The sequence below is a fragment of the Chamaea fasciata genome, unplaced genomic scaffold (assembly GCF_029207755.1).
Source record: "Chamaea fasciata isolate MVZ Bird 193981 ecotype frontalis unplaced genomic scaffold, bChaFas1.0.hap1 SCAF_1, whole genome shotgun sequence".
In the NCBI taxonomy this organism is placed as follows: domain Eukaryota; kingdom Metazoa; phylum Chordata; class Aves; order Passeriformes; family Sylviidae; genus Chamaea; species Chamaea fasciata.
This window is the reverse complement of record NW_027094086.1, coordinates 121,498,088-121,524,168: the sequence shown is the minus strand read 5'-3', so window position 1 is coordinate 121,524,168 and position 26,081 is coordinate 121,498,088. Positions and strand designations below refer to the sequence as shown.

Below are 26,081 nucleotides of genomic sequence, written 5' to 3'. Positions count from 1 at the left end.
ACAGTTACATGAGGTGAAGGAGAGGTGTAAGTGGTGAGGAGAAAGGCCATAAAAATTTCTTCCTTTGACACAATCTAAATGGCAAAGCTGGAATGGAAATCAAAAGGCTGAAACAGCAGTCACAGAAGCCCTTCTTGATAGAAATAGGTTTAGCCCAGAATAGGGTTCTTATGCTCCAAATATTTTTGTAATTACTTAGCTGAAGAATGAACACACTGCAATACTACTTTTAACTTCACCACCTCTTAGAAGAGGATGAAGCCCCAGCTGATGCTGGGCCTAACCATTTAGAGTGTATCAGTGTTTGGGTTAATACAGATTTTTTTGTTGTTGTTGTGATGTTTGAGGACAAACTTTACCAATTTCTTTCTATTAGAGATACCTATTTGACATGTGCATATTCCCATACGAATTCTGGTTTGGTAATTTAAGAAATCTATCAGGAAACTGCTCTGTTCAAAGCAAACTGCCTATTGCTGAACATTTCAGTAATAGGCATTGATTTCAGAAAGGTAATAAATGTATTTTTACTCCAAGTTTAGCTGTTTAATGCTGCAATTTATCTCATCACTCATCTAAAAAAGCTGATGAGACTGACAGCTCATTTTTTTCATCTTCTTCATGATGATAGAATTAGAATTCATCACCTTGAGAAGACACGGGGATATTCAAGTTGTGAGAACTTTATGTTTAAGGTTATAATTTTCCTTTGAAGCACCATGTCCAAAGACTTCAAAAAGAATTTTCCTCTACAGTAAGGAAGGGATGAAGGAAGAGTGGGAAAAAAAAATAGCTGTAACCTTGCAAGACATGTTGGTTGATCTCAAAGTATAAAGAATACCTTGAAAGCTGTATCGGAATTTATCTTAGTGTTTACTGGAGCCAAACTCTGTGCAACCAAAGATTTAGTAACTGCATTTGCAAATGACTGCTGAGTCTTGCAGTACAGATCATATTTCTTCATCATACTTTTGCTGTCATACCCTTTTTCATGCCATATGTTAAAGTAAAACCAATTGAGATAATGTAAAAGTAGTAGATTAATATTTCTGGTCCCTGGGGTCTCCGCTCTTATTCCCATCATGGGACTAATGCACAAGAAAGACAGACCAAAACAAGTCTCTGATTAGCTAAGCTAATTCGTTCAAACATGGGACCCAAACATTTTTCACTATTGTAGGAGAGAAAAAAGGTAGTTTCAGTTCCCACTCTTAGTTTCCCCAGTTAAAACTGAACTCCTCTCACACCTGAGATCCTGCCAACATTCACATGCCCTGGGAAGTTAACACAATCAAGGAGCCAGAGGTATCCATGGGTATAAAAGAGTCAGCAAACATCCAAAGGGATGCACTCCTTCACAACTAAAGCAAATTACACATCTCAGTAGCTCACCTATTAGTTGTTTTCATTCATTTGGAAGTAGAAAACATAATTCTGGTACTATTTTTTGTCAAAAAACAAGCTTTTTTTTTTTTTTGCCTACATCAAAGGAAATTGGAATTTCTCAAAAGTTGAACTTTATAAGTCTAGCTTTCATTCATTACTTAATCAGTTAAAAAAAAAAAAAAAGAAGGCACAGAGCATTTGGATACTTTGGGAGTTGTCTCATCTCCAGTAATGTCTGTGTGATACAGTTTTATACCAGCCCTTCCCCAAGATAGTGTTCATGTTCCAATGAAATACAGCAGGACAGACTCTTGACCAAGACTCAGTCACCTGAACACACACCAAGGGGCCTTCCAGGAAGGGCAAAAGCCTGGAGGATGATTCATCAGTGAGGGAAAAATCAGGGTCTGCTTGCACAGAACAAACATGGAGGCAGCCTGGATGAAGAGGTAGGACCTATTGCAATTTATTTATTTATTTAGTTTAAATGCATGACTATGATATAGAGATGATGGATTCCATGTCCAACAAAGACTATAAAAATGGTGAAGCGTATAGAGCACAGATCTCTTGAGGAACAACTGATGGAGTTAGGATTGTTTAGCTTGGAGCAAAGGCAGCTCAGGGAAGCTCTCTACGCCCAGGGAGGTTGTGCTGGGGTGGGGGTTGGACTCTTCTCCCAGGCAACAAGTAACAGGACAAGAGGAAATCACCTCAAGTTTTGACTCAGCAGGTTAATATTCAATACCAGGAAGACTTTCTTTCATAGAAAGGCTTGTCAAGCATTGGAACAGCCTGCCCAGGGGAAGTGGTGGAGTCCCCATTCCCTGGAGGTATTTAAGAGATGTGTAGATGTGGCACTTAGTGACATGGGTTAGTGGTGGACCTGGCTGTGTTGAGTCAATGGTTGGATCCAATGATCTTAGAGTTTTTCTCCAACCTAAACTATTCTTTGATTCTATATCCAAAATTGCTACCAAAGGAGAGACTCTGAGCTGTACTGGGGCAGAACACCAGCAGGTGCAAATTCTGTCACATATGGGAAAAGGCAGCAAAGGTGGCCAGTGCCAGGATATGAAATAGTGGGGCTGGAGCCTGGGAGGTACATTTCACAGGTCCAGGTGTCCCACTGCCAAGGGGAAGCTGTACTGGGAGAGTGGGGACTGGGCCAGACAGGGTGGGGCAGGGGGGTGAACACAGACAGGAAGCATCAGACAGAAGATTGCTTGATTGGTTGGAAATACTGATGATGCCTTCAGAAAAGCCAGGGAAGGGAATTTCCTAGAGCAGCTGAGCTTGTCCCCAAGGGTTTCATGCCCTTTGTGCTCTCTGCTGTAGTTGGGTGAGGTCATTCCTCCTTCCTCTTTGCTTTTGTGGTGAAGTGACATCTTTGGCTCCAAACCGGACAAGAGCAGAGCAGATTGTGATTATTTCCTTCCCAGGGCAGGTCAGGTCTCCGTCACTGAGTGTAACATTGGGGCTGTCTTAAGACTTTTCAAGGCCACCAACACAGAGTTGATGGAGGATCCACAGCCTCCTATGGACAAGGGGCTGCTGTGTTTCTGCTAAGCAGCTCAGGCCAGTACACACAAGAAGCCAGGTTAGTGTTTCCTCTTGTTCCTGGGGTTTCTTTTCAAATATTCATTTGGAAATACCATATTCCTTAACAGATATACTCAATAAATATTTGAGTGTATCTGTTAAGAAGGTCAGTGGCAGCCTAGATAGCTGGGAGATGTGACTCTCAGCCCAACAGAAAAGGGGTTGGTGATTCCAGCCCAGCTTTATCCTCAGCCTGACAAAACCTGCTCCTTGTATCTAGCATAAACCCAGTATCATTTTGTCTCCCTCGGCAGGGTCTGCACATCTTTTTTTCAAGCTGTGCTCATACTACAGAGCAGCCGCACAACGCTATGTTCATCTTTGCATTTTGGTGGTGTTTGCAAGGTGACTTGGTGGTCATGGACTTGGTTATTTTCAGAGGAAACTCAACCAGGTGCTGTCATTCAGGTGTGCAAAGAGAAAAAATGCACTTTAAACTTGGCTGGAAATGCAACAGCCCAAATGAAGGACTGGGGGTATTTACCTGAAGAATCAAAGTAACCTTGCTTTGGAGTAAAGCAAGCAAATTGCTTACAGTGGAGGTGCAAGGGCTCCAGGATGAGCACCTTCAGCCCTTGGATTCACTCCTGTCACACACAACCCAAACCGGACAGACAAGAGGGAGATGGACAAAAATCCCTTTTTCTCCTTGTCTCTGCTTTGAGTTTTAGCCTTGAGAATACAGAAAGGTCTGTTTGGAGAATGCAGTAATTATGGAGGAGTTCAGGGGCAGTACATAGGATGCAGATAAGCAGAAATCTCTGATATATGTGACTGTTGACCAGCCACCTTTTTCAGTATGAATTCAGCACGAAGCAAGAAAAAGGAGGAGGGATTAGGGAGAGAAAGCAGGAAAAAGTGGTGTTAAGGCACTTGTAATGAACACTAAAAAACACCATATAAAAATATAACAGCTGAAGCCAAAACAAAACTGTGTGCCTGGCAGTATATTTAATAAACCAGAAAGATGTCTGCTAGAGAATTTATGATATGAGAGTTTAGGAGAAATAAGGATAAACTATTATTAGAAGATATACAGAATATGCAACGCGACTTATATCTAGAAATGTATTTTAATCAATCTTCCCCATATTGCACATTTATAAAGCTTTTAAAAAGCTTAGCAGCTCAGTGGTCTTTAGCTACTCTGAATCAGGAGGTGTGTCAGTGGCCCTGCAACCACATAAACCAAACCTCAGCTGTTCAATGAGCGGAATCCCAACCAATCTGATGCACAATTTAACTTGTCTGGTGGAAGCCTCTAATCTGTCTTGTTCCCAGGTTATTTGGAGGCAACAGCTGATAACCGCAGCTCTGCAAGCACAGATAAAAACGCGACTGAGCAATCTGCAGAAGCGGATGAGCCGCTCTTCCTGCTGTGTGCAGTGCGGCTGCCCCTCGGCCGGCTGTGAAACCCATGCCTGGAGCAGGATGTGAAGCTGACCCAGAGGTCAGACAGACCCCAGAAGGTACCCACCATGGGCTGCAGCCCTTCCCCCACACGCACCCAGCTGCATCGTGCTGCCAGGGCCAAGGGTTGGTCACACACAGGCAGTCAGCAGGGCAATGAGGTTGCAGAGCCCCAAAACACAGCAGGCAGCCTCGGGGAGTTGTTCTCAGTGTCAGACAAGGGCTCTTTGGTGGAGAGAGGAACGAACCTCACAGGCCTGGGCACTGTCCAGGAAGGACAAATTATTAACAGGGAGCCAAAGCTCATCTAAATTCAGCTGTATTTCAAATCTCCAAACTACTATGCTCAAATACCCAACACACTGCAGCAAAGTGAGCCTAAGACAGAAGACATGATATCTTTGCCTAAGACTGATGGTTTTCTTAGTTACTTCTTTCTTTCTCCCATTTCTGTGAGAATTCATGGACTTTTAAACACCACTTAAATGAAATTTCAAGCACTAGGAAACTGCATCATGGCACCTAACACAATGAGAGATTCTCCAGCCCATTGCTACACAAAACCCCTACAGCACTGTAGGAGAAAAACAGAGCAATCAATAAATACTATTGTGTGTGGCGCTTAAACAAAAAGGTGTGTTCTTCAGAGAGCAGTGCTTAGAGAATAGACTTCTGTGAGCGTGCTGGTACTCAGACCTCATTAAATAAAGGCACCCACAGGTTAATTAGTTAATGTCTTGTATGCACATTGAAGAAATATGATATTGGGTATACAGTGTGAGCTGTCGTTTATTTCAGGGGTAGTAGGGCATGTTCTGTATTTGACTGTGCCAATACAATCCCCTTTGGCTTCAATTGTGGGATCTGAATAAAGACTATCAGAATATCAGATCAGGACAGAATCTGCCCTTTAAAAATGCTGCTTTTGGCATCAGCCATCTCCTCCTGACTTTAAATTCTACCCCAAAGCGGATAAAACAGCTTTCTTCTACAAACAAGAGGTATATTACACCCTCAGAAAACAGTTCTCCCTTGCCTGCAATTCCACTCAAGCCACAGAACAGTACCACCTACTCAGAGGTAAGCAAGCTCAGGCAACTCTGAGACACACTAAACACCTAAAGTACTACAGAACAGTGGTATGGGCAACAGGGGAGCTTTTATACTATGACAGATGCATACCCAGACTACACTGGCTCCCAAGAGCTCTGCAGAAAAAAATCAGAGCCAGACACATCTGTGCCAATGTCAAAAGTAAGACAGATAAACACCCTAAAATGCAACTCGTGCAATCCTGTAAGTGTGCTTGAGAGGACTGTGTTGAGGCAAGAAAATATTGGCTAGAAAGCTACCAATAAAACCAACCCTCCTAGGAAAATATCACCTCTAGTCCTCCTTAGTATTTCTACCCTCTCTAAAGCTGGCCTTCACACACCCCTTAGACTAAAAGCTAAGTGTAAAGTCCACCAGTATACCTATAAAGCAAGAAGCCTAGAGTCCAGAACAAGTGAGATAATCCCTAGAAGGATGATGAGGTTTGGGTTTGCCCTCCAGAGAGATGCTGTGAGGGTGGGAATAGACACACACCTCCTGCCAGAAAACTCTGTATCACCAGCAGTGGCCTCTGGCCACACACTTATGCCTCTGTGCTGTGGTGAGACCAGCCATTCAGCCAAGAAGGATACCACCTAAGCCATTCATTTAACACCTGCACACAGATAATATTTGGGAAGCTCAGCTCCCAGATGTTCAGACAATGCACAGCAAGCATCTTGCTGTGCATGAAGCCAGTACAGACCTCAGTTCTTTGGAGATAACACAAACAATTATATATACATATAATCAAATATGTATTATCTCATCATAATTATAGAAGATACCTTTATATGCTGCAGTCTATGTCAACTGTTAACTGCTTAGAACTTCACTGTATTTACAGTTCAAAATTAATATTACATTAATTAGTGCATGGTGTTAATTTTGAATTCTCTTCGTCAATAAGTCTAAGAAAAGGCAATATGATATCAAAGAAAAAAACAACTTATCTCAAGGTAGACTGGTATTATGACTATAGAATAAAAGATTGTCTGTGTATGGAACTAAATATTAATATCCTAGAATTAATAACCTTGAAGGATCTGTCTGCATGTAAATACATCTTTCTGCCCATTCAACTGCACAATCACTCTGCAAAACCTTAGAGAAAGCAATTTAAAAATTTTTAACTAAAGCAAGGAGTGAAACAAATCAGGTAGCTCCTAAAGGCCAAACTATGAAAAATAGATTTCATTACTGAAGCAAAATGCAAGACCATTTGGGAAATTGGAAGCATGGATTATTACCTCCAAAGACTCAAAAAGTCTCTTTTACTACATTGACTTTTCCCATCCATTATTCATCAGAGATGCCAAATCAGACAATCTTCATGTCAAATCGCTCCTCAGCAATCCACTGCTGTGCCAGTCAGGGGCCAGGGTCCATACAAGCCCCAGTTCCACCCTTCTTTGACAGGAGCAGTTATCCCATGTGAGCAGCTCTGGGGTATGCTAGGTCTTCTGCCTGCAGGAGCAGAGAAGAGTTTTGCTACTCCTTGAAAGATGAGCTGCACAATTTCAGGCCCCAATACCTCCCTACCATTACAAAAACTCCTTGTAGGATTTTATGATAGGCTTCTTTATATTCTTGCACCACTAAGAATTTTGCGGGAAGTCAAGGGGAATAGGAGCAAATAAAGGTAAAAGACAGATTAGATGGCACCAAGAATACTCTTCTGTCAGATAAAAGTGCATCCTGTCACAGTGCCTTCTACATACCCCTTTATCTTTCCTCTGCCGCTATGGTGTTTGGTATTGCTGGCCCCATACTTCTGTTGGTTTCTGCACCCCCTGCTCCCCTCTCTCCCAGCATCTATCATTCTTTTCCTCCCTGCAAAGGGCTTGCAATTTCCCCTCTTCATTATCAGTCTCTCCTTTTCTTTCAGAGTAATTTTTAAAGGCTGTCCTTGGAGGCCAGGAAGAACTAAGACTACCTCTGTGTGTGCAACGCTTCTCCACCCTCAGGACAAGAAGAAACATATTGACCTTCTCTGCAGTCAGGGGGTAAAGAGTGGAAGAGAGCACGGCCTTGGGGACATGCAAGGTCCCCATTCTGAGGGGAGTAGCAGTGGTCAAGGACTGAAGCCCCTGTGAATCCACCCCAGCATCCCAGCAAATCCCATGTTCTGCAGCATCACTTCACAGCCCAGTGTCCTGGATGGTGCCAGCCTGGGAAATAAATGAGCAGGATACACATAAACCAGCCCATTTCTTTGCCAGTGCTGTTTAAGGACTGGCCTTTCCCAGATAATTTTAGCTTGCTTTACCAGTTGATCCCTAGAGCAAGGGGAAATTCTGTTTTTTCTCTTAACCTTGTTAGACAATATTGTGATGAGCTGAATACATAGAGCCAGAGGGAAAATGAGGTTTAGCAAGTACTACTTCTTGGCAACCGGTTTTTAAACAGATGTTCAGCTGTCGTAAGAGGCATTGTGGATGTGGGCTGGGCCATAGTACAATGTGCAGCCAAGGATGTAGTGACAATTGTAAAGGATTAATTAAACTTCCTGAATGACCTCACTTCAAGGCTCTGCAGAGAGCAGATAAGAATCGCAGAGCTTTGCCAGGAGCCTTAAAAGGGAAAGGAAAGGGAGGGAAAAGGACTTCCCGCCGTAAACGTGGACTTCTTTCTCCGGGTTTGGAGCAGCACCTGTGGGGCCTGGCAGGGAGTGGGGCAGCATGGCTGCTCTCACTCAGTTTGAGCCTAGAGAGATGAATGGGTCAGGTGTGCAAAGCAGACAGCCACAGGCAGCCCTGGAGCCTCACAGCAGTGTGCAGAGCAGGTTACCTCTCCAGATTCCTTGCAGTCCTGCTTCCATCTCCCCTTTTTTTTTTTGTTCCACTTACACAGCACTTCCATCCCAGGATCCCAGGGCATGCAAAGACCCACCAACACAAAGCTGGGGGCATCTATGTTGCAAATAATTTAATTTTCTAACCTCACTCCCTTCATCACCCACGCCTCAAACAAATCAAAACCTGGTGCAGTCCGCTTGATTTCCCGCAGAAAAAGCATGAAAGGAACCATTACAAATTTGGCTCCTCCTTCCTCTGTCAATCTTGCAACACTGCTCCAGCAGGTTTTGCAACTTAGAAACACCCTATGTACACCTGCTTACCGCTTTCCTAGATGTACAACTTGTATCTTGTGTTGTAGTACTGCAACAGCCTCTGTCAGGCTGTTGTGCAGCACTCACACAGAGCTGCAAAGGTACTGGAAAATAATGACATCCTTGGTCATGAGTGAAACACAGGCACTATGGAACTAAACAAGCCCAGGTCATGAACTTGGGCACAGCCCATACTGTTGAACTTCCAACAGGCTTCCTGGCCCAATTGTGTCTTCCAAGACAATGTCCAGGCTTATTTCAGGGAACACCACAATGAAGTAATTAAGATGACCAAGGCTACATTGTTCTGGGAGAAGGAGCTCACCCATCAGCAGTGCAGCATCCCCTTGAAATGACCAGGAAAGGCCCATTCTATTTGCTCATCAAGGTGATCATGCAAAGCCTAGACATGCCCCCTCTTGCATGATCTGCAAGGTCTGGACAAGGGCCAGTTTACACACCTTCACCTGGGAATGAGGGATTGCTCATCAGGGCTGCAAGGATATAGTCAGACCTCCAGTGGCATGGATACAGTTTGAGGTATTCAAGTGTTTATCTTCCTTTGATTTCAGGCATAGAAAAAAGTCTGAATTTCACCACAATGCTGGGAGCAGGATTTCATGTCACAATATATGTCACGCTCCCCTGAGATGATCCTGCTTTCCACCAGCCCCACATCAGTTTTGGTGGCTCTCTTTTCCTCAACACCAGCCAACTTACCAAGCAAGGGCACTGGGTGCCTGGCTGCAGGAGCATGTGGCCTTCAGCCCAAGCTAGTGTGAAGGAGGAGGGATGCTCCTTTCCACAGCAGGCAAGTGGATTGTCTTAGACCCAAGAAATACAACTGGAGAAATGTGATTTGTAGTACTTACGGAATAGCACAGCTGTGGTTCTCTGCACAAGTGCTTACTGTGTCCTACAATGCCTGCAGAAAACATGCTGCTATGCAATTTAGTTAAGTACTTTATCTCTACTCTTTCAACCCTGCTGCTGCCCTGAAAAGAGGATTGGCTCACAGAACTTATGGAAAACAGTTCATCAAGTTACCCACAAAATGGGCATTTCCTACCCACAATCCTGAACAGGAAATCAGTGTATCAAGAAAGAAATCAGAGGAGTTGATCATCTCAAGGTTTTTAACATTGCACTTACATCTAATGTATTTATATGTTGATCTTACTGTGTTGCATGCAATGTGTAGGGTTTGAAAAACTGCTGGAAAAGGCAAAAGAGCAGAAGAGTTAAAATCTTGCTCAAGTCCCACAGCAAATCACTGATAAGAATCAAGAACAGAACCCATGTGAAACAGCAAAACAGAGCCAAATCCAAAGCGATTGGCAAGATGCTTATCAATTTCAAAGGGACCACAATCTAATCCCTGGAGTCTTGACTTCTAACCTGACCTTGTGGCACAGCAGATTATCAGCTGAGAAATTGCTCTTTTTCAGGCTGATCAGCATGACGGTGCATGTGACATCCATCTTAATAAGCAACTTATGATAAATGTGTTTTTAAGTACTGTTTAACAAAATAGGTCTAGTAGATATTAAAACCATCAAAAATGTGATTTTCCCCCACTAGATTTATATGCTTTATGTGATCCAGGCTCCAAGTTCCTGCTATTCATATACATCCCAAAAATGTAGAAAATCATTTATCATCTGCTTCAGCCAAGCACAGTACCTTTCCTTCCCAGATACAGAATCTACCCCATGAAATTTAGAATAGCACATTCAAATAGGGTTAAACACTTTCATTTAATCTTTGACATGAGTTTAATTACTGCATGGCTTGATCTCCTGATGACTTCTCTTCACAATTAGGCTCCAAAAGGAGAAAAATCAAGGACAAGAAGTACAAAAGGGCTGTAGATGTCACCATGCTTATTATGGGGCATCTCTCATCTGTAAAATAAAGAAATTGGCCAAAACATTGTGCTACTTCTGTGTCAAAATGTGATGAAGAGGAGGGACACCTGTATCTGACAACGCACATCTTGTAATGAAGGCAGTGGGCAGCCTCAGTGACCTAACACCCCAAACCTTGAGCACCCTGAAACACGGAAAGATAAGCTAGATGTTCCCTCCCAGACTGAGCCTGCCTGGAGCAAGAGGCAAGCATAGAACTGCCCCTGGCAGTACCCAGGAGCCACTGACTTCTCTGTGCCCTGGGCTAGCTCTGGCCCTGCATCAGGAACATGTGACCTGAGCTTCCAGCAGCAGACAAGGATGGCTGTGGATGGCAGCAGATCCTGAGCTTGTACCAGAGGTCCTGATGTGCAGCACTTGTTGTTTTCTCTGCAGAGAGAGAAAACAGCATTATTACATCCTCTGCACACTCTCAGAGTAACCACATCTGTGCCTTTTGCTGTTTAAAAGATACTGTTACTAGAAAAGTACACTGCGGAGCACATATTTTTACATTGTCTTCTGCACTTGGGGCTCAATTTCACTTTAACTCCTTTAAAAGCACGCTCTCAAACACACTTAGTGACCTCGTACAGATTCCCAGCTGAATTCTTTCTGCACAACACCCAGACTTTTCTTGTAATAACATCTCAACCAGAAAAGTAACAATACAAACCAGAAATTATTAATATATAAACTATAAATCAGTTGTTAAAAGGACTATGTTAACCTGCTTACAGTGGAAGAACAGAGCACGATCTTTCCTGAAAGCTCAGTCCACCTCCTGATCAGACATGTCAGCAGCAGAGCCAATGCCACTATAAATTGCCTGTAGACCCAAGGTTAAAAGGCTGATTTATGTCTAGCAGTAGAGCAATGGTTACAAAAGCCCTTCTCAGCCTGGAGATTCAGATGGAAACAACCCCTGGGTTCAAAAATTCTTAATTCCATCTCAGGCCTGTGGTTAAAAATAAAAGGCATCCACAGTTTAAAAAAATGTTGTTTGACCCACAGGACTACAAGCATACAAACACGATCCTTGAGGACTTATTCTCACAAGCTCAACAAATGTTATTACCCAGTGATTAAATTCAGTATGGTTTAAAAATTATTTTGATTTTAAAAAAAACAACAATAAAATGTATCTAAATCCTTCTTAGGTTTTGATGTAAGTGAACATCATTTGCACTCAAATTGTCTTAGATGAGATGAAAAACAGAAACCCTAAAAATGGCCCAGAGCTCAGCACTCTTGGATTTAGGAGAAAAAGGGAAAGAGAATAGTTTGCCAAATTTCCTCCCCTGTTTTTCAATCTCACAAGCTTTATTTGCTAAAAAAAAAAAAAAAAAAAAAAATTAATTCACACAGTGGAAAAAAATACCGAAACAGCTTTGCTAAGAGGATTCCATCTTGAATTTGACAAAAGAATTTTGACACTATTTCAGAAAAGCAGAAAAGCCCTTAGGTAAAATGAGTGCTTTTCTGACTTCCATCTTTAGGCTTTTCCATCAGTTTTCTGTCACACCCCGCTGTCTCTGCCACTATACCAGCATCCACCTTCACCTGGCTCCAGCCTTCCCTGTGTTGCAGAACCCCACTGCCCAACCCCATGAGCAGAGGATTTCCAGGCACTACCAGCAATCCCTGGCAACTGCCTACCTGCTGACACAATGCTCCTCTAGACTGGTGCTCCTCCAAGCAATCCCACAGACCTGTGTGCTCACTCAGAAAAGCAGCTGCATGCCTTCATGATCAACACTGGCACCTGCTGAGCAGCAGCTTTTCCGTGATGGCCCATGGATTTAAGCGATCATCAAATAATATCGGGCCCATTCCAGTTAAGAAGTAATACATTCACAGCATCAGCAGGAGCCAAATGAATTATTTCCAAGTTCTCTTGTGACTGAAGTAACTAGCTTTCTATTATGCCAATGCTACAGTTGTAACCCAGAAAGCAATTATTTTACTTTCAAAGCCCAACATCATGTGTATAATCTTTAATGGAGAAAGCAAGTCACTACAAATCGGTAGGATACTGATGGAAGACAGACTGCAGGCAGGAAGGAATGTTGCTCCAAACAGCTATATCCCTGCCTCCCCCCAGGAAGCTGTATAAACTGCTCCAACACCTCCTCATGACAGGTAATAACCCCACTAACAAGCACCTGACTCAGTCTGAGTATCTGTTAAAAGTGTCATTGTCACTGGAGCGGGAGCTCTGCTTAATGCTCCTCTCCCGATGAAGTGAAGTAGCTCAGCACAAACTGACAGCTCTCTCCCCTCTACTGCAGCATTCTTACCTCCTACTTTTCCACGTCCTGCAGCAGCCTTGGGGTTTCTGCCACTCTCCCTAGAGGGGCTGGAAGGATATGGTCCCATTCCTGGGCGACTGGGAAGCCCTTTCATATTTAGCCATGGAAAAGGGCATTGAAGCTTTTAAACTGACACTGAACTAAAAATCCCAAATGCTTTCAATATGTCAGTCAAAGACACGAGATGGGTAGCAGGATACTTCAGATACACTTCTCAAGAAGAGGCAGAAAGAGCATTCAGCTGCACCTTTTCCAGGGTCATCTTTGCCTGGAAGGGCAGGTTCTGCCCCGAGGGCTTTGGCGCCCAGCTCAGGAACCGTGAGTGCAGTGGACCTGTGAAAGGTTGTGATAAACAGTATTGAGTGGGCAATAAAAAGGTAGGAACCCACTGGATTTTTAATCCATAGATAAATAGTTCTGCCAGCTAACAAATTTAAAGGAAAAACAAAACGGCAGTCAGAGGGAAACACCTGCAGCTCTTTGAGCGCCTCCCAGCTTTGAACCTTTAACTTCCTCGTTTCACCAGTTTAAATTAAGCAATTAATAACATGCCGACAATCTTTTTTAATGTGCTTCCCAAGCAAATGTTACCCATAAGCCTGTGATAAGACCACAGCATAGAAAGGACACTTAAAAGATGAGTCTGAAATTTGTTGTCACATTTAAGAGATAAAAAGCCTTTTCTCTGCCACAGGGATGGGGAAAAGCAAAGTATGTGGATCAAGTTAGCCTGCTGGGTACCTAAGAAAGATAAGTGCATGCAGAGTGTATTGACCACATACTGTTCTTGCAGGGGGTTGATAGGGAACATGTGTGAAGACTTGATGGTGCTGGAAGAATCTGAAGACCCCGCCAGCAAGGTTTCTTTTGGATGCACAGTTTGAGCCTGGTTCAGTCCCCCTGCTCCTGTGATCTCCACCACCACATCTGTGCAACCAGTGCTAGATTTCCCTCATGAAAGCAAAAGTTATACAAAATCTGTCTCCTGGAAATGTTCCTCTCAGCAGTGCTTCCCTTCCCTTGGGTCTTCCCTGAATCCCACTGTTCTTTCTCTGTGGTGGTTAATCCCCCAGATAATTCTGCATGTGATTAAGGGATGCCTGGGAATCGGAAATGCTCTCTGGCAGGAAAAGGGAGAGAAAAACAGAAGTTAAAGCGCACTTTAAAATGTTGAGTTGGCTGTTTTTTTATGTCTGGGTGGTAAGTCCACTGAGACAGCATCAAACTGCATATTTCTTAAGCAGTAGCTAGCACCAAAGCCTTGGCTCCATTCCCCTTAGACCTGGGAGCTTTGTGGAGCAGAAAACTTCCCCCGTGAGACTCCACTTCCCAGGAAGGTTTATTTCCCCACAGCTGAGATCTGAGACCACATGCCTGAAAGTAGAGAAGGGAGCCTTCCCCTTCATCTAAACCCTTCGTACCACATAAGCCACTAACCTACCAGTGTCCCTGACCTGCTGTGTTTGCTCCAGCTGCACACTGCACTTTCCAGGACAGTAGAAAGGCCCTGGGAACATTTCATGAACATTTCAAGGGCAATGTGCTGTGCTGTGTGTTTACAGATTTGAACATCCTCACCATCTCACATAAAACAAAAGCTAAAACAGGCCCCAGTTGCAGCAAATGCTGTATCTTGTCATGTCACAAACTCCACAGGGCCCATGCAGTCAAAATCAGACCCACTCACTGACACCTCCCCACCTTGGATACCTATGCATGAACAAAAGTCACTCAACCTTCTGCCTGCATTGAATCCACGGGTTTATTTTAAAGCTGTCTTTGAATTAACATGACACATCTGCAAATGCAAAACCTCAAGCTATTCTGCTGAGGATTTAAAGAGGGCAAATAGGGCACAGCTATACTGGGAGTGATGATTGCTAGCAGAAAGGACTTTTTAAATCCACAGATTGATGTCCTTTTTATAACTTCTATTTTTGAAATGCACGCAAGCATTGAAGATAAAGCCAGCATTACATGCAATCACAAACTAAAACTGGTCCAAAGCCACAAAAATATGGATGCAGAAAAATGCAAAGTTACATTCCTGCAGGGCTGTTTTTCCTCCCCAGCATGAAGGAGCCACCACTGCCTCTGCCACCTTCGCCCACCAGTGAGAAACAATGAGTAAATGCCTTCTGCCTTTTCTGGACCTTCAGATCTAGGAAAACTCCAAGTGGCCTTGAGTGAAAGTGGCAGACACTTCTCTGCCCCATGCCTCCACCATTTGCTAGACACTGTGTTTCATGTTCTTTCATGTTCCTGCCTTTGGGTCTATGCCTTCTGACCTGGTAGATGTAACCCCGATGCCCTGGAAAGTTTGTGTTGCATCACGCCTGCAGGCCCTGGGCCAGGGCAAATTCCTGAGGGGAAGCAGAGGATTTTCCAGAGGAAAACCCCTACAAGCAGCTTTTTGGGAAGAAAGCCAGGCTCAGATGTACATTCAGGGCCCTAAGCTGAGAATCAAGGGAAAGTCCAAGTGCTCTAAGAGTGGCATTTGCAGGGTGAGCATAGTACACCTCATGCTGTACATGAAAAACTGTGTAACTGCTTGCAAACTTGTCTTCCTTTTTCTCCTGGCAGAACCATTGCCTACAATTAGAAAAATGTCTTTTCCTACAGCTCTAGACCATATGGCTGTGTTAGTATTACTGGGATTAAGGACTTCCAGGCATGGAATCCAGCACTGCAGGCAGCTCTGGGAGGAGAGTTTTCCCCAAGAGAAGAGAGATTTCTCTACTCAGCCTCAGAGCTGCAAACAAGATGGGCTGGCTATGCCACAGATTATTGATTCAGAGTGGGCCAAGCTTCTTGGGAAGCTGAGAAAACTCCTCTCTCTGACACCAGAAATGCAAAAAGAATTTGGCTTGCTTAGAGAAGATGGCATTTGTCTCTCTTTGATGCCACTGTTCCCAAATTTTAGGCTAACCACAAAATTTTGCACTTCTTTGCAAAGCCTCTTTTCTTGTATTGGAATGAATTCTCACCAACACACCTTGAAATCTCCTAGAAATATAAACTTCTGCCAAGAAGAAAAATCAAGCCACACAGCCGGAATACAGTCCAGTCAGCATTAAGGCAGAAAATTGCTAATTAGGTGAAACAAAAGTACCTCAGCCTGGCAGCGCAGAGAGCCACAACTAATGAAGCACCAATGTTGCATCTCGGGTGATCAATCTCTGTAACTTTTCAAACTCTTTGTTCTACATTTAAATATTTTAATATTAATTTATTCTAATGCCATCTCAAGTGAATAATGAGTTATATCAGAATTGTGGTTTATAAAAAAACCCTCCAACAACAACTAAAAAGTCAGATTCTTGTAGATCAGCCTGTCCTGGTTATTAAAACCCCAAACACCTATTTTATGCAGGAAATCTGCCTATAATGTACTCCCAAGAGGGTGTTCAGCCAGCTACAAGAATTTTATGTTTACCTTGAAAGTAGTCATCAGTATAGGTTTAGTGATGTCTAAAAACATCTCTAAAACCCATGGTTATAGACTAAATAACTTCTATAGTCTAAAATAAGTTCAATTGCAAATGCTCTAGTAAGAGCAAGAGTGCAATAAATAACAATTATCATGCAGGAAAAGTGCAGTGAAAATATAGACAGGGTAGGATATTCCTGGAGGTCCCTGTACAATTTTTTTCTTACTGTAACAGTTCTTCCAAATCCTGTCCTTCCAAAATAGAATAAGTGTTTCCCAGGGTTTCTACAGGAGTGAGTTCCAGAGCTAAAAAAATAAAGCCAACAAATCCTGAGCTGGTTTTTTGGCATTTTCTGAGGCAGTCAGAAAATGCCAACCAGGTCACATTAGACCCCTAAATGGTCGAAATGATGAATTTCAATTAGTTTATCAAAGCATAAGGGAAAAAATAGTATTTTCTTTTTTCAGCCTTTATCTTTTAAACCTGTAAAAAAACTACCCCAGATCTAAGCAATTTCCCCTTCTGCATAAGAGGGTGAAAATAAGACCGTTTGTGTGCCTGCCTGAAATTGTCTCTCAGCTGCACCCACCAGTCTGAGAAAATTATTAACTCTCCCTTCAGAGTCTTTATCTTTGCCAATGTCAGCAATGTCTCCAGTCTTCACAGCATTATTTGCTTGATCTTTATTCTGCATTTTATATGTTACAATTATTTTTTTTCTATTTTTCTTCCCAACAGCAAGCAATGAGAAACAATTTTAAGGAGAAGGAGGGAGTAAGAGTAGGTAAGATGTTCAGAAAAGGGGAAATCCGTCTGAATTTGGTTGTCCTATGAGGTAGCAAGCTCTGTGGGCTGGCTCCTTGTACAAGAACTTAGAGAACCTGCATTTAGGTGTTTCTTAAAATGTCAGTCCAGTGCATTAAGTTCCCATTATTGGTTGTTTGTTTTTTTTTTTTTTTTCCCTAAGTTTATGAGTTCCCATCATCCTGGCATAAGTATTTCCAGCCCTGTGGCCAGACTGTTGACACTGAGTCTACTAATCTCATCTGTGAATCTGCGACAGCTCCTTCCAACAAGCGTGGCATTTGGCAGAAAGAAGGAAATGTGAACCAGGAAGTCATCTTCATTTATGAACTGCTGCTTCCTTAAGGGGAGAATTGTTTCTGTTTTCTCCTTCCATCGTGGCTGTGATGGAAGCCTGCACATAGTCCTGCTAAATGAGCCTGCTTGCGTGATTACAGTGTTACACAAATCCCACATTTTGGATGAGGCCACGGGAAATGCTGGATTGCCTTGTGGCTGTTGCTGCTGACTGTAGTGTGAGGCTGCCAGGTTTCAACACAGCAACCACTCAGTTTCTTTAACACCAAAATAATAGAGGCAGGTTTCAAACATGAGTAACTCAGCCAAAGCACTATCCTTGCATCACTGCTCTGGAAAGTGAGGCAAGGCAATCCAGGAAATTGAACCAAGGTGCAAACGGTAGAAGTCTGTTCCTCTTTTCCTGGATGTAGCTGAAGCAGCAACACCCCTAAGAAATCAGTATTCAGTAGTGCAACCAGAACTACCCAACAGAACAGAATATCATAAATACCCAGTATTTATGGCTGGGGCCTTACTACTGCAACACTGCTTCTGCAAGGGTCAAAACATTCTGAAATTGATCAAATGAATAATTAATAACTATTGCCTGTACCCCACAAGCATGAAATTGCTAATTTAATTCTAATCAAAGTTAAGTCTTGGTTTTCTAAAACCAGACTTTTTATTAACTTTACTGCAAAATACTAATGTTCCAAAGATCCAATGCTATTTACAGTTTAGTTTTCATGATATCCTGAAAGGGTTTGTTCTCTTCATTGCCTCACAAAAGTGAATTACACAGAAGTAGCAACCTGCAGGATGCCCAACCATGCATATGGCAGTCAGAAACCCAAGAGCTGCGGAGCAACCTGGCCAAACAGTACATCCATCTAAGACTGCAAGGACAGTATGTCAGCAGGAGCCATAGCGGGACATACATGAGACCAAAAAGCAAGATGGGGATGTGTAGCTCAGACATGGATTCCCTTCACAAACTATGTTAGTTTTCACCTGTTCAGACACAGTTTTTCCTTTATGTGCCCTCCCTCTGTAAAGGCAGAATTAAAAACTATCACTCACTGCTGGACCCTCCTCACATCCCTGTCCCTCCCCCAGGGTCTTTGGCTGTAACACTCTCCAACACCAGCCAAACAAGGTTAGATGCAACTCTCCTGAACCCATCAATGAAACAAAAACTCAGCCAGAAGAAAGCAAAACAAGCCATGAAATGGGAGGTTATTCCAGAAGAAATCTCTAGGGACATGGCTGGATTATTTTAATAGCTTTGTTAGCTTAAATAGATTTCATAGTTTGGCAGTTCTGACTTCTGCCTTCCCAGAGGAAGCCCATAGAGACCTTGTTCTTACGTTTTCATTGCCTTTTTCCTTTGATCCAAGGACAGAGGCATCTAGCTGATAAGAAAACTTAAATTCTAAAAAATCTGTGAATTTAGTGTTTCCTAACATGGCCCTTGAAGTATCTGTCCTGGGAATATGGCAATTTCTATTATATCACAGTGACCATCAGTAACATAGCTGACCTAAAAATTAATCTACTCTTAATATTATTATCTCAACATAAAAATGAGTTCTAGCACTAATCACACATGCTCAGAGCTTATGACCTTTAGGAATTAAATTATTTGAAAGACCATAGACAAAATGGAGGAAGCAGAAATGTCTGCCTTCCCAGTTGAAGCAATCTCCAAGTAATTTGTTATGTGGGGGGCAATTCACAACTTAAATAAGAAAAAAAAAAATTAAAAGAATTGAGCACTTTCTTGAAATAGCCCAATGCTAAACCTTAAGGGTCTCTTATGGTAAGCAAATTATGTCAGTGGCAAACACAGGGAATGAACATGTTGCCAAGATCTGACCAAGGGCCTCATCCCTACCCCAAAGCACTGAAGCAGTATTTCTGAGGGCTGCAACCTTCCACCTGCATTATCTCCAGGAATCTGACATCCCAGCAGAGGACTGCAGGTGGGAAACTGTGCTGACTGTGAGAAGAGAACCTAAGGCAACAGCAGTGAAGTTTCAATGTCTTGACCAACACTGCTGAAAAGGAGAATGACTGTCTGTATGTGTTTGTATTCCACCAAAGGCACACAGTACATTATGTGGCACATTAGACTTAAAAGCTCCCAGTGTATGTATGAATTATTCACCAGTGTTTATTGTACAGTTTTACTAATAAGCCATCCTAGATTTAAATAATAATAATTGTGTATACAAGGCATACAGTAAAAATGAATCATGCATTCCAAGTGCCTGGAGCAAAGCATACCTTCCCTAAGAGGAGGCTTACTGGGACCAGCTGGCTGAAGGCTTCCAGCTATGCAGAAGAATGAGGAAAGGGGAACAACATGCCCCTGGTTCCTCCTGCCATTTCAACCATCCTAGAGTCAGCCTTGTGCTGGGACCTGAGAACTGTAAATATTACAAGATAGTTATTATGAGAGTAACTTAGGGGCTATAGCTGGCAGCTGCTGATCATTCTTTCTTGTACATCTACTGCTAAATGTAGCCAGAAATGAGCAGAAGCTAACAAATCAGGTAAGAACTGTGAGCTTGTGAAGTGACAATATATTCATTTGGACTCCATTAATTGGGGATCACTCAAATATTCCATCAAACCCATCAGGAAGGAAAACCAGAGTTTTGCAGCACTACTCCATGTGCTTTAGGGTCTTAATGACTTCTGTATTAGTATAATGTAACATTATAATTTGCTACAATTATGTAATTACAGCAATATTACAAAATATTATAATGCATAAAATTAGTATAATAATGTTGCATAATTATAATTTGCAATATAATACATGAACCGATTTGTATACTAGGCAAAACTACATTATAATGTTACATTCTGGCTTTTCCCATGCTCCAACTGCAAATTGCCACTTAAAGCATTCACTTAAATCCTTATCCACAGCTCCCTTGTGCTTTCCATCTTACCTTAATTTCTTTTCTATCTTCATCACATAGTTTCTGCCTAATCTGGCTTTCTCCCTGGCTTGTGTTCCACCACAATGTTTTCGCCTTGGCACATGTGGTATTCAAATCTGGTCCTGGTAGATTATAAACCATTTTGAATGAATGCAGAATTGTTCAAGAACATAATCACCAAGCTCCATAAAAATAAAGCTTCTCCAACACTCGAGGCCTGGTTTTGTCTTTTTCACTAACTAGAAAATAATTATCTTTTGGAACTATTAGTGGAGCATAGAAACATCCTTTAGTTTGAGTAATAGACTGTAAATTAGCATATCTGCATACTGATTGTTGAGCATATCTGGAACCAATGGATCTGCCACAGTCTGTAGCCGTTGCCTTATAGCTCTATTAATCATGATAGCAATGGAGCCTTGCCCTGGGTCACCCAGGAACCTGCAGCCTCCTTTCCAGCTTTGCTATCCACTTTACACAGTCCTTCCCAATCTTTCAGAGGGGAAAATCTTTCCTTTTTTTCAATTGTTAATCCAGCAGCAATAAATAAGTGCATTGTTGGTTTATGCTTTGAAAATTTAAATCCAAATGCATCATCTGTATTACTAATTGCTATATATTTTGTTCCAGGTTTAATTACCTTTAAAAATATGGTTATTTTGTGTTCTCCCCTGAATTTGAGTAGGATTATCTACATAAATAAGGAAGCAAATCCCAGAGGTAGCCAGAAATTTTATAAGAATTTTTTAAATGGATAGTTGAAGGACTTCTTTATGAGGAATTCCAGTATTTCTGGGAAATTATTATAAAACTCAAGGTTTTGGATACAAAAAATCAGAAATTGGAATTTCCTCCCATATGAAACTGGATTTGTATCATGAGTGGCTCAATCTTCTTCAGGATTAGAAGCTGATACCAGAATACACTTGTCATCAAGCATGACCAAGGGCTCTTCTGGTGCTTGAGCCAAAGAATTGGACAGAAGTTTCACCATCCACCCACAAAAAGAACAAACCAGGTACACTTCCAATAGCATTTGCAATGTTTTGGATGTTTTCCATTTTAACTTTAACACAGAAATATTATTTTACTCAGAATTTTTAATTCTGCACATCTTGAATGTCTTTCTTTCCCCCACCTGCTCCAGTGGTGAAGATAAGGCTCCTCCAAGCTGAAGACAAAGCAGGGAGCTCAGCACCTCAGAGAGCCAAATAAAGCACCAACTCTGATCAAAAATGATTCCGCATTTAATCAAAGGGCACAGCTGAAAAGACTAACTTTCAACTTCTCTGTTTCATTTAATTTATTTTCAATGGTTTTCTATTGGTCTCAGTTAACACTGTCTACTTGGCATTTTTGCGAAGTAAATCAATCTAGGTTCTTCCCCTCCTCCATCAATTATAGCCTATTCATTGGAAGAGAAAAGGACCAAAAAACCAATCCTTTTTAATTAATCCAGAAGGTATCTTTCAACCCCCATTTACTCCTCTTCCCTCTATTTATTCATGTAATGTTCTATAAAGTTTAGCCTAGAGTTTTGTGACTGGATCACATCTTTCCAGGGAAAGCTGTTTGTGTTTTGGTAGAGGGGCAGAGCTGCCTTGCCCACTATCCCTTGGGGAAGCACTATGCTTGGCTCATCACTTTGGACAACCGGCGCTGGTGAGATGCACCATTCTGCTTTCTGACCTTAAATACTTTAAAGAAGCCAACTTATTAAACACCACCCAACATCCATCCTGTGGCAAATGAACATCCCTGAGGACACGCTTGGCTGAGAGTAACTTAATTCATTGGTCACTCGGGGCCAAATTTTGGCCGCTGTGGGATGGCGTTAGTAGCGATTAGCAGGAAAAGAATATTGATATTATTCATAGATATTGGTATTTTTTATAAATATTTAATATTTCGATTCCCATCTGCCTCGCTGTCAGCTCTCCCGTGACCCGAACGCTCCTTACTCCCGGTTCCCTTTAGTTATTCCCCGTTCCCTTTCGGATCAGGAGGAGCGGCCGGGACGGCGCGGCCCGTGGGCTCCCCCTGCTGCCGCCGCTCCGGCACCGGCGCGGGGAGCGGTTCCGTGCGAGCTACGGGGGCATAAAATTCCCTTTTTGACCCGGCCTCAGCTGGCCAACGCAGCAGCGTGAACACTACAGAAGAGCACAAAGACACAGCTGCACAAACACGGGGAAAGGCGCTATAACTTTTAAAACAGGTTCGCAAACTTGGAGCGAGAACTAAACTAGTTTCAAGGTATTGAAAAAAAAAACAAAACCAAAAAACCCAAACCAAAACCACAAAACAAAACAAACCCCAAACTGTTTTTAGATTAGAAGTCCTCAAACTGCTAACTGAAAAACAGCTTCTCTGTCAAATGCTGGGGGTCTTTGGCTACAGCAACACAGAGCAAAAACACCCAAGCAGGCAACCTTCAGAGCACAATTAAACAAACACGCAGAAACCCGCAAAATAAACCAGTCTTTTATAAACCCCACAGTTTTGAACACAGAAGATGAGAAAATGGGATTTCTTCCATGCTACGGTGACTGAACCTCTCGTCTGAATCAGGAGCTGCTAGAATACACCTGCCACCAAGGACTCTTCTGGTGTTTCAGTCAAACAACCAGACATGGGTGATGCCTTCCAGCCAGAAATGTATTCTAAATTGAGGCACGAGAAATGTACTTCAGGAAATAGCTTCCCAAAAAAATAATTGAGAAACTACTCCTCTGACAGCTGCTGGGTTCTTTGGCTATGGCACCCTGCATCAGGGCTGGGAAAAGACAGAAAAAGGTGAGACTGGGAAGCAGCTGCCACAGAAAGCCAATGCTGACATGACTGCATTCACCTTCTGCACAGGGCTGATGGATGGGTTCTCTTACCTGGATGGCCAGGGTTAAAAGAGAGCCCACAGCCCCATAGGAGTGGGGCTGGAAAGGCCCTGTCAGGAGATGCATTAAGGATTTAATATAAAACTTGCTCTTCTCCCTAAGGGTGCCTTACTCACTACCATTTGGGGAAGCTGCAAATCAGCTTTGGGAATATTTTTCTTGCCATAATTACATGCAGCTGCATTTTTAGCCCCTCCATTAACTACATATTACCTCCTTAAATCTCCTGAGACCCTTTTAAACAGATTATTATAAGAGCTTTTTTTCATCCTTTATTTTTTCTTTAATTAGCTGTTATTCACACAAATTGGGCTAATACCAAATGAAAAGATATTTTCATGGAATTAGCCACAGGCAATCTAAAGCATCTTTTCAACATTATTTCTGTGCAACTGGGGCTGTGTTGTCCTTACTCCCAGTAGTTTTATCACCTGTCATCTGGGCACAAATTTTGCCTGATGCAACTATGCAGTATTATCACTTCTACTTTACTGACACCTGAGACACTGCCCAGGTGACATTCTTGGCAACACCATTGTGTGGCCATGAGAGTCTGCACCATGCCCACAAACTGCAATAAAGCAAAGGTGTGAAATCAGCCGTTTTTCCCAGTCCCCTTCCCTGAACACAGTGAAGCATATTGTGTGCTGCTGTCACTCCCAAATCATGAAATGGTTTGGGTTTTCTGGAGCCAGTAGTTTTCTCTGATGTCAAAATACTTCTTGTTAAAAAGATGTAGTGGTGTATATATATTGCAGTACAATAGGGGTTGTTTATGGGTAGTTTTCTGTATAACAAGGACCGGGTCATGCTCAGTGTTTTCAGAACTGAGAGATCTCCACTGCAACAGGAGATGGGCTGGAGATCAGTGTCACCTCCTACCATTCTAACAATTAAGGCTACTCCCATAAAGGCTTATATTGAATATTGATCATGGATTAGGATTTGTATAAAGCTGCACTAAGGATCAGCAAGGCAGTCACTCACAAGTGAGCAAATTTTAACAAGTTTTTGCCCAAGCCCTTCCTAACAGTACACTGACTGCCACAGTTCAAAGGCAGGGCCAGCAGCTGGGGCAGTAGCACCAAAGGGCAAGCCACAGCAGCTGCACCAGGTCTGGTGGAGCAGCTGGACCTGGGAGAAGAGGGTGAGAAGCCCTTGTAGAGCCCCAGCAGGGACTCGGCATGCACTGGAGCCACTGCATGCTGACCATCCTGGCTGGCCACCACTGCATGCAACCTGCACGACATTGCTAAAACTCCTGCCACCCTCAGTTGTATCCAGAGGGCTGTCCTAGCCCACAATGTGTGATGGGAACTGGATCTATCGTTAGCAGATATTTGGCTTTGTGTTAGACAACGAGGGGACTGAAATTACTGAACACCTACAATAATCCCAGTGCATAACAACATACTTTGCAGCTGTGCTTGCAGACCCAAAGAGACAGAATTGGACAAGACTAGCATTTTAACCGTGGGAATTATGGAATAATACATTCTATGGTTTTGCTCTTGTATTTCTGTCTGCCTCTAGTTCTTTTACCACCTCAGAATATCTTTTCTGGTGAACTGATGTCTCAATTTTTCCAATTTCTGCTCAGCAAGGGACATTAACTTCTTAGAAAAGCCTAGAAATAAACTTGGCTTACACTGAAATGACTCAAAATCTCCCAATTAACTTTAATGAGAGCTGAGGAGAACTCTGAAGTAAAGCCTATTCTGATATCTAGGAACCAAACATGGGAGTAGTGGGCCCTGGAAGAGTCAGACAGCTCCTGACTAAGCTCAAATGAAAAAGAAAAGCACATAGAAGGTAGAAGCAGACACCAGCTGCCCAGGAGGAATACAGAAACTTTGCTTGCATTCACAAGAGCAAAGCTATGAAGGCAAAAGCTCAACGAGGTTAGAGTATATAAGAGGTTACATTGATCCACAAAAGACTTCTGTGAGCACTCTGGCAGCAGCAAGGAATCTAAGGAAGACATAGACCTGCTGTGTAGGGGCCAGGGAACCTAGTGACAAATGCAGAGTAGGTTGGACTACCCAATGCTTTTCTTTCTGGCCTTAGATTGCACCAGAAAGGGCTTCCCCCTGGTCTCCCTGTTCCCTGATCCCACTAACCTACTCTGTGGGAATATGTCAGCACAGAGCAAGGGAAGGGTTCTCCACTAGGGAGGGTGAGCCATAGGTAAAAACAGCACAGGAAGTGAACTTACCATTGGGGCATGGCCCCACAGCCCCTGAGCAGAAAGAGCAGCAGGTCCCATCCCATGATGTCAGGCAAAGGCAAGGTAACAACCCAGATCCAAGATTAAGCCAGAAAAACCAAGTAATGACTTGTGACAAAACCAGACTGGAAAAACATCCTACAGTTGCATCATAGCTCAGGAAAGGGCTTCTACCCTTAGGCCTGCACTTAAAAAATATTTTGGCTCCACTTAAGAAATATTTATGGTGATTGGTGTATGGGTGGGGGTCCCATGTGAGAGTGGGCAAAGTAATTGAAGCCCATTAGTGCACTCAGGGCCCTGTTAGGAAGTTTTTTTCACAGGTGAGGACTGAAGTATTGGAACCAATTGGACAGATGAAAGTTCACAAGACCAGATAGTACGCACCTGAAAGCCATGAGGTTTTGACTGTGTGGCCCCTCTCTATCATAATCTTTGAAAGGACAGTGATACTGAGAGAGATGCCTAATGTTCAGAAAAAGCGCATCACAGCTAGCTCCATCCCAAGGAAATGCAGGCCAAACAGCTTTGTCTTAGGTCCTAAGAAAGTTATGGAGAAAATCCTCCTGGAATCATCCAGCCACAAGAATGTCACAAAGATGACTGAAAGCAACCAGCATAGATTGTTCAAAGGCAAACCATGTCAAAAACCCTTATAAGGCACAGTGTTTCCTTTG

General features: G+C 42.7%; 2 long non-coding RNA genes across 2 annotated transcripts in view; both read right to left on the bottom strand.

The window, feature by feature from the left end:
* LOC136296655 (uncharacterized) overlaps positions 1-25,580 on the bottom strand; it is a 43,777-nt gene extending 18,197 nt beyond the window's left edge. Inside the window, exon 1 of the long non-coding RNA XR_010722981.1 lies at positions 25,393-25,580. This is a non-coding gene — a long non-coding RNA (uncharacterized lncRNA). The remainder of the gene's footprint in view (positions 1-25,392) is intronic.
* On the bottom strand, positions 19,657-21,458 carry LOC136296659 (uncharacterized). Its single transcript, XR_010722982.1, has 3 exons — positions 21,425-21,458; positions 20,296-20,408; positions 19,657-19,764 (listed from the first exon to the last, which is right to left on the bottom strand). It is a non-coding gene; the product is annotated as an uncharacterized lncRNA (long non-coding RNA).
* Positions 25,581-26,081: the final 501 nt, after the last annotated feature.